The 9,664-nt window shown below is 37.9% G+C and overlaps 1 long non-coding RNA gene across 1 annotated transcript in view; it reads left to right on the top strand.

Moving 5' to 3' along the window:
* The first annotated feature begins 213 nt into the window (after window positions 1-213).
* Window positions 214-9,664, top strand: part of LOC120411788 — a 92,770-nt gene continuing 83,319 nt past the window's right edge. Inside the window, exons 1-2 of the long non-coding RNA XR_005604309.1 lie at window positions 214-289; window positions 3,080-3,313. This is a non-coding gene — a long non-coding RNA (uncharacterized LOC120411788). The remainder of the gene's footprint in view (window positions 290-3,079; window positions 3,314-9,664) is intronic.

Genomic DNA, 9,664 nt, shown 5'->3' with positions numbered 1-9,664 from the left:
CTTCCTGGTAGAGAGATGTGCAGAGACAGTTGGGGGTTGTGTTTGCATGTATGGCTGTCCTGAAGGTATGAAAATCCTTCATGACCTCCAAGGAATGGCTGGAGTTAAAGCTGTCTGACAGCAGAATTTATGTGTGCACAGGCTGCAGGTGGAATTGAGTCAGGAAGGTGAAATGATTTCCTGATTTGCCTTCCTCTGTTCCTCTGTCATGCAGCCTCATCAAGCTGTGGTCTCACAAGGGCTGGCTGTAGCTGAGTCTGAAGAAATCCATGGAAGTACAGTGTGAGCTGTGAGTTCCTTGTGCATAGAGATCTATAAAGGTTTAACTTCACTTTAAGCATTCCAAGTGACCAATTTGTGTCAGCTTTACCTTGAAAATCATAGCCTTCAATGACTCTTTATGGTGATTATCAGTAAAAGCACAAGAACAGAAGGCTTGTTGTTTCATCCTTAGCACTAGATGCTCTTAAAGTTTTCTTTTACCTTTTGAAACATTCACGAATTTGATTTGCCTCCCCCTGCAACCACCTCTGAGACGAGTGAGGGAAAGACAGAACCAGGGTTTTGAAATCTATGGCCTGTTCTGCACTTTCTACCTCAGCCCCTTAATGACTGCAGTAACATATTGACTATCACCCCAGATCCTCAGCTGGTCTGAATCAGCAAAGCTGCCGTGGCTCTAATGCAGAAAGGACGTTTGGCAGCAGCTAGAAATGGGACTCAGGGTATTACTTAGGCCAGACCTTTATCTTAATTGCCTAATTTATGCTTTTGGAAGTCGGCTATGTGCAAGGTGTCTGAGCTAATGGTGAAGAAGTAATCATGACACTTGAATTTCCTGAGTTTTGAGTTCTTGATTTCTCAGCTGATGTTGCTTCGATGATTTTCAATGCTACCAATCTCATCCATCTGTTTTATAGCTCCTACTCCCAGTATCTCATATCCTTTTGCCACTGCTGGACTTGGCTTGCTCTAGAAGACATCAAGGCTTCTGTAGGGTGCCAGATTTTCCTTTTTAAAAACACTGGCTTATGCTGATTTAGACAGTGCAATTCTAGGCACTTTGTCATAGAAAGCTTATGCCAGAGGTTCTGAAACAGAAAGCCCTTGAGTAAAACTATAATCCTAGCTTGGAGCAAGAGGCAATAGACCTGTCAGTAGCACAGTGGCATGGGAAATGCTTCTGTAATTAAAGTTCACTCAGCTTTTCCTTTATAAATCTCTGTAATAGAGGCTTTGTGCTTTAGCACAGCCATTTCAATTTATGTTGTTTTGAAACTAGGTAATCAGATTGTCAACTTCAGTGGGATCATTTCTCCATGAGCGTATTTAGCAAAAGTATGCCTAAAATCATCAAAACCAATTCTTCTGTGTGGTGCTGTAGAAATAACAAGAATGATTTTTAAGCCTGCCAGCCCAGGTTGTTTGGGAAGCCTGCAAGCTCAGCTGCAAAACTGGGGAGACTTACAAAACTATAAAAAACTTGTAAGACTAATTTCCTTTAGTTGAGCAAGATTTTGCCTCAAGTTTTGCAGAACATTTGGTTTTGATAGCTCATAAGCTTTTAAAAAAGTACATCTACTGGTTACTATTTTGTGAAATACATTACTATCTTTATTTTAGAGGTTTAAACAACACTGGATTTCTTTTTTTTTTTTTTCATGAAAAAATATTCTATAAATACTGGATTTTAAATACCTCTTGGTACATAGACTGGCCATGAGATCCCATTGAAGTGAGGCACAGGGTGCAATTAAATGTAAAGCTTTTAAAATTTTTAATCCTAACCTTATTATTCATTTTTTTCAAAGGTTAGAGAAAAAAAACCAAAGCATATATATCATGCCTTTATGTGAACATTTGCTTAAATTTTTTGTATAATAAAAACCCACAGACAAATGAAAATCTATTTAGTTTGCTGTAGGAGAAGTGGCAAAAATTGCCACACACATTAAAAAAGAGCAGTTTTTCTGGCAGTTGACCCACTGAGTTAGAATGACTTCACAGTGTCTCAGAATTTTGCCTCTGGTAAGAAATAGAGGAATATTACTCCTTTTTTAATTTCTCTCTTTTTTTTTTTCTCTCCCTTTTTTTTTTTTACCCATCTGCTTAATACAGTCTGAGATTTTCCTACCTAATTTTAGGCAACATTAGTTAACTCATTCTGAATTATTATTAGCTGTAAACCCTTTCTGGATGTAACTTACAAATGCAGAGCTCTGCAGTGGTGTCCAACTTCAGACAAAGAAGTTTGGATTCACTTGTTTGGCCATCAGCACAGTAAACACCAGATTTTTGACTTAGGTTATTTCATTTTGGTGAAAAAGGATTGTTTGGATATAAGGGATTTTCAGCAAAGCTTGCAATTCAGATGTTGCAGCACAGTGCCCATACAGAACAAGGAGATAACCAGCAATTCTCACTTAGACACTGCAGAAGTGTCTATGGCTCTGCAACACAGAGTTTGGGAAACGTAAAGATCTGGTATCTGTAAACTCATGGCAAGCCAGTTGGTCCTTATTCATCTCCCCAGAAAGTAGGAGCAAGTACAATCCCTGTTAAACCCTAATCAAATTTTGATTCTGGAGATAACAGCACAGGGATCAGATACTTACAGGATACTTTCTACTGGAACTGAGGGATGGGAACGGATGGAAGGGAAAAGAAAGTTACTGATGAAACTGGTGGAAGAAAGGGGAACTACGGATTTATATCTTCTTTCAATTCCTCTGTCTCATAAGTATAAACACTACTCTTCTGAGGGTCACTGTCATTACCAACCAGTGGGCAGCACTGCTGGCAACATTAGCAAACAAGAAAACTTTACCAACAAAGTTAATTTTGATGTAAATGGATAAGCAAGAGCTCACCTCAGCACCTCCTCTGGTGGATCTGAGCATGGGGTATCCTTGCATAAGAACAGGTTAACAGGGTGGGTGAAACATTGGAAAAATCATTTTTACTTCTTAGCCACCTGCAGGTTTTTACATTCTGCATTACTTATGTGCCAATGTTTAGGGACCTCAAGGAAGGACCTACTGTCCATGTCACTTTGTCCTCTGATTCTCTCTTCCTTCAGGGTGGCCTTGGCTTTCCACAGAGAGAAGCGGTGGTTTCAAATTTGGTGCATTGACCTCAGTAATCTGACCTTGGACTAGCCTGAAGAACATTATTAGCGCGAGGTAGAACTCTGGTGCAGAAGGGACGTGTTGAAGATTTCACATGGCAGAATGTGCAAGACGGGCTGGAAATTCAGTGCCCTGTTGTTCTTGCTAAACAACACCACATTCTCGGCACTTCAGCCGCACATGAGGTAAGACCATCCTTTACTGCCCCAGCAGTCAAGACTTTTTGTTATGGCAGTAACCCAAACAGGCAGAATTTCCTGTTTTTAACACAGCCTAGGAGTGCCTTTGACTTCTTGCGTGTTCTCTCAAGACACATCTTATTGCTGAAACCACACAAAATGTCCTGAAAAAAGTTTAAGTAGTCATGTCGTAAATTTTATTTTTGCAAGTTTGTTGATAAGCTTTTCACCAGTTTTGTTGTAGTAGTAGCTATAATAGCCTTGCAGTTGAACAATGCTACAGCTACTTTCTGCTAGTTTTTTTCTTTGACAGTTTATATAAATAAATCAATTTACTTTAACTGATTAGGTAAATAAAAGTTCTGTTTATTACCATGAAGTCAATAAAAGCTCTCACTGAATTTTGTGAACGTCTTGGTACTTGGTAAGTCTTGTTGTTTAAACATAGATATGAAAATTAATTCCTTAGTAATGGTAGATTTTAATCACACAAAGGCTCTTCATAAAGAGGTTTGCTTTTAATTTAAAAGAAGTTGAAGCATCAGCTCTTCAGATGGTTCTGCATTGTATTCCTCTTCCATCACCCAAGCCTCAACATATAATAGTAGTAAGTATGGTTAAAAGCTACTGACTGCTTTTGAATATCTGAAAGGTTTTTAATTAACAGTTCCACTGGAGAAACATGTTGTATTTTAGATCTGAACTCTCTCATGTTTTACAGCTAAAAGGATGAACCTGAGGTTTTAGAAACTATATTAAAAAATACATTGCATATATACGTAGGAGTACATTCTATACTCCTGTGGAATTACTGTATGTGGATTTTTTTTACTCCTATTGAAAAAATTGACAAAAGATGCTGAAAAAGAACTCTTGGGAATACCTGTGAAAGAAGAAATTGCACTTGTTTATGACTGAGGGTGAGGCTGTGTGCAAAGCTGATCAAACAGCAGTTTTTAATTGCATTTTTTCCAAGTTTCAAAGCATGGCTCTGATATTTACTGTGTAAATAGTTTATTTTACTACTGACAGTGTATTATTCTCCATCGCTCCTCTTACTTTTTGTCATAAAGATCAATATTTCCCCCATTGGAAATCCTATATCACCTCAGTGATTTCAGTAGCTTTTATGAAAGTGCAATGTTAAAGTAATATTTGCACTTAGAAGCTGTAGATTTGGGACAATCTGTAAGGAAAAAAAAATCTGTTGTCTCCGTGAGACTGTACCTATTTGTTCAAGATCAGTGGGAGTCTGCCATGTTGATGTCCCAGAGAGAAAATCAGCTGCTGCTGGAAGTTCAATAACAGGTAAAACTGCTAATTTTGCAAGCCTGCAACCCACTTATTAAAAAGTGCAATTTTAAGGGTAGTGAAAACAGTAATTATTTTGTTTGAATGGTTTTAGAGTTTTCAGCCTGAACATTTTCATCAGATTCTTTGAAATTTTAGTCAGAAAAGAGCTGATGCAATTAGTGGGAATATTATTTGAAAACACATTTATGTGTCAAACCATTGGAGCAGAATTTGAATGAAATGAGTTCAAGTGTGATGGTGTATCCTGTGGTGTCCTTCAAAAAATATTAACCACCTTTACTCTGTACAAGTGCAATTATTCCAGAGTATATTATTACACTGCATTGCTCCTGTAGCTACAGCAGTACTCAGTGTACTGAAAATGACTGGGAAAATACTTTTCTACACAGTAAGAGTCGCACTGTGGTCTTAATTAAGTGATTCATTTCAGTAGAATATGGATTTCAACTCGATAATAGCACCTATCAGCAAGATAAATGCTAATTTATAGGTGGGAAATTATAGAAAATAAGCATCCAGGCAAAGTGGGAAACCATTAGCCAGTCCCAGTGTTCAGTGCCACGGACATTTGTGCTATTCCATCTAACAATTCATGTGGAAATAAGAACATAATAAGTAAGAGATGGCAAGGGCAGATGGACCCCATCTGGAGTAAAGGACTTAGAGCAGCTCTGAGAGTGTAAAAAGACCTCTTTTGGTTTGCTCTCGAATTAAACACCTTTTAGTCCAGAGGCAGCCTGAAACTACTTCCTTGTACAATCCTACCAACTTCTGATGGTCCCAAAATTGGCCAAACACCTGAGATCAGCACAAATGTCCAAACCAGGTCCCTCTTCACCTTTCTGTAATGGTAATGGAGCAACAAACCAAGGCTCTAGCTTGGGAGAACACAGTCGGGGTGGGGATAGAAAGAAATCAAGAAGTGTGAGAGGAGCAGGAAAGAAAAATTGAGTTGATATCATGTACAGATCATGGAGAGGTGTTAAGTTGCACAGGGAGCCGAAACCCATCAGTTTCTTAACATCTCTGGCTGACTTGGAGAGCACGGAACATGTTTTGAATCTGGTATTTTTCAAGAAAACAAATTTCCAAGTGGGCTTGGGGACAAAATGGTGCCAGGGTGGCTGAGGCATTGGAATGTGGGGTCTGGAGCCAGCCCAGCAGCTCTCCTCAGGCAATCTGCAGGGAAGGAATAATTGGGCATAGGGAGTAAAAACCGATGACTGCTGTTGTGGAGAGCTTTTTAATTTTGGGTGTATTTTCTGCTGCTTATCAGAAAATTATCTTTACTTCCCTAAGTTTTGGAGAGTACCTGATTGCAGCGCTTTTACAGCATATTTAGTAATGGATTCTGGAGAGTGCTGATAAAACTGGTTTTTTTGAAGTAATCAGTTAAACACTTCCCTTTTTACCAAAATCCTGCAAAGGTGTTGGGATAAATAAGACTCCCTAACACTGTCTTTTTAATGTTGGTGAGTAAGGCATTGCTTTATTCTTGTCCAGGAAGTGTGTGTGGCTCACAAAGTTGTGGCCTCCACACAGATGCTGATATAAAACTTTTTCCCTTATTTATACATTTTTACCAAACAAAAAAATTAATGCTTTTTGGTTATAAGTTATGTAATTCACCTCATTAATTAGTATTCAATCCTCTATTGGTTTTTGATTTCTCACTTTTCATACTAATTAGTTAGGAAAGTCATATACTTCCAACACCCTGGCTAAACTCTGCACTGGATCTTCAGGAGTTATAAACAACATTTTCTGTGGATTTGGAAATTAGAAAAGCAAATAAAACAAATATCTTTAGTTAATAACTATGTAAAATGATTTCATTTCCGTTTAGGTACAAAATCATCAGCACTGTTAAGCTTGGCATGCCAGCATGACTATTTATATATTTTATATATGTCAATATATCTTGTTCTTTGGAGTTAGACCTCTGTGGAAGTGTATGAGCATCATGTTAAGCTTGGAATGGAAATGCAATACCAGGAGCAGTAATCACATCTTGTTTCATGATTCAGGCAGAAAGAATTCTGTTCTGTATAACAGTGAGAACTTGGAGTCTTACCGAGTCTACTATTGTCCAGTAAATGTTTAAAAGAAATGGTGTCTTATTCGGTTTGCATCCTTACTTTAGGGAACAACAGGTGTATTAGAATTTGTGAACTGCTCTTCAAGTCCATTTGTAGGGTATTAAGTTAGCTGGGAGATTTCTCTCTTTGTCCCTAAGTAACTGTAATGTTTTATGCTCGACCTTTAAAAAGGGAAGTTTTTTCTTTGACATAAACAAACCCAAACTCATTGAAGAGGTAGCTGTGAACACTAAAGAAGTTGAAATAAGTGAAATGTCGGTAACTTTTTGGATAACAGCTATTTTTATTGAAGTCCTTTTAAAGATTACAATTTGACACGTTCAGATTTTTCTATCTGCCAATATCTGTTTTTGAGATTTGCTTGGTTTTTTTCCCAGTAAGTGAAGCCACAAATTGTAACACAGTATGAAATAACTCTTTAAACCCACTAATTAAAATGTATTATATGCTTTCAAATGAAAGAAATAATGCCAGAGTCTAAAACATTCACCTCCTGCGAAAGGGACTAATGCCTGAGATAAGATCTCTTGGTGGTCCAAGTTGACTTGACAAAGATAAATTCCATGAATATCAGACAAGCCAGGACAAAGTCTAAAGGAATCAGGAATGCAATGAGCATCTTCAAGACCTGCGTATCAGGTGTGTAACTGGGTTACCATTAAGTGATTGGCTTGTAGGGGTCATTACCTATTAATTAATAGGTAATGACCCCTAAAATTAGTAGGGGTCTAATTAATACCTAATCCAATGATTACCATTAAGTTATCATTAAGTGATTGGCTTGTAGGGGTCTCATTTGAGTAAAGGGTGACACACAGTGTACAGTGTACAGTGACTCCTTAATAGAGCTTCTGTCCACCTCTACAGGAGTGTTCATTTTAACCCTCTGAATTTTATGAGGTGAGAGAAGAGTAAATTTGTCGGAAAAATGTCTGATAAGGGGGATCTGAGACCTCAGGGAATACACAGTTGTGTAAAGGTGGCAACTGCAAATCAGAAGCACACTGCTGACTTAAATCAAAATTCCTGTAGCCACATGCTGCCCAAAACTCTGGAGGACCAAATGTCCAAGAATTTGGCTAAGATTTTACCAGGCCTGTCAGAGCATCGGTGATGCTTGTATCTAGAGATATTCCCTTGTTAAGGAGTCTCATTCTGCCTTGTATATTTTGACTGCCTCTAAGCTCTATTTATGGCTTACTGTAAATGTTTTAACATCAATTTGTCAGCCAGCAACAGGAAATTCAACAAACTCTGATTGCTATCAGAGCCCCATAAAAGTGGTTGGTTTTTTTTTTACTTTTGGTCTTAATTGCAATGATACGAGGTTTCAGTCTTCTTTAAAACCCTGTAGTAACAGATTATTTATGTCAACTTTCACATTATTTATATGACTGAAGGCTTCTTTAATAAGAACTTCTATGAAAAGCTCTAAGTCAAACCCCAAAGCCCAGAAATGACTTTTAAATACTTTTGCATTTCACATAACTTCCTACTTGTCAGTAAATATAACCAAGCCATATTTCAAACATTAGCAAGTAACTTTAAAATTTTATCCTGCTTTCTTATCCATCCATTTGAAGCTATACTTGTTTTAAATGTGTCTATGATAAGTTTCACGGTCTTGTTATACAAAGGCTTAATTTTCTTTTGAGTATTTTTTCAGGCACTTCATTTAAAAACTAAAACAGCATTTTAGCTATTTCATGTGGAGTTGTGGCCCTGATCAGTGCTTTTTTTTTTTTTTTTTTTTTTTTTTTTTGCTATAGCAATTAAACTGGGGATTTAATTAAACTGAGAGTGGAGTTAAAGGAGTATTTATTACAGAAATTTGTGCCACAGTTGCCGACTGCTCCTTGGTGCAAGCAGTGGTCCTTTGCTCACTTCCTGTTGAAGCTGGGCTTTTGCCAGGCCTGTTTCCAGGCATGGGTTGGACATCCACCTCCTCAGTAGATTTTCCTCTACCAAAACATGAGTAGCTTTGACCACTGAACCCACAATAAGCAATGAGTGGCTGTAAAGTTGGTGCAGATAAATTGTTTTCATTGCCAATTTACCTGATTTGATCAGAATATGTTGGAAGTTCTTAAGTAGCAAATTCAAGTTTTAAAGATTTGTTTTCTAGCAGTTTTATTATAAAAGAAATTTGTAGGAGGGTGACAGGTCTTGGTTTCTTTTCTGCCTTGTAACTGTGAAAGTCCTGCTTTTTGTTAATGTTTGCTCAGGTTGCCCAGAATCACATTAGAATAAATGCAGTTTGTGACAAGAATGTGAGTGTTGGATGAACATATTGTAATATCTGGAATGATATTACTGTTCTGAAAGCAGTGGGATTTCATGTAAGGTCAGTGATCAGCAACCAGTGGAGTTCTCAGAGGTTTATGGGTGGGTAGTCCTATATGTTTATTTATGGTGTATGGAGTTTTTGGAGGTGAGGTGGATAGCTTGTTGTTTGGATTTTTTTGATGATAATGAGCAGATTAGTGCAAGAGGCTCCAGCTCCTCTCATGTATTGAGACCACAAAAGGAGAAGTTTGACTTGTAATAGATTGTCCCACTCACTGACTAATAAACGGAATTGTTAACGGAATGAGAGGAAAATAGGATTAAACTCCTCTGGGCCCAGTGCTTGCCTGAGCACCGGTATGAGGTGACTGAAGGTGATTTATAAAGAAGTTAGAAGTACATCAGAGGGTACAGGGTTTGGAGGATTAAAGACTGCTATAAATTCTCATTTACCTGCATTTCACTAAACCTGACAAATAGCAGTGAAGTTTATCCACTTCTGGGGGGACTTCGTGGGTTGTTTCCCACCAGATTACCAAGACCTACACAGAATTGTGACAGATCAGCCACTTTGATCTAACATTTTAAGAGGGGACCTAGAACAAAGCAGAATTGAACAATTCTGACAGAAAACAGCCATCTTACAACTTGTAGGTTG

Source organism: Corvus cornix, chromosome 3 (genome assembly GCF_000738735.6).
Source record: "Corvus cornix cornix isolate S_Up_H32 chromosome 3, ASM73873v5, whole genome shotgun sequence".
NCBI lineage: Eukaryota > Metazoa > Chordata > Aves > Passeriformes > Corvidae > Corvus > Corvus cornix.
The sequence above is the reverse complement of the archived record's forward strand: the minus strand, read 5'-3'. Positions and strand labels throughout refer to the sequence as shown.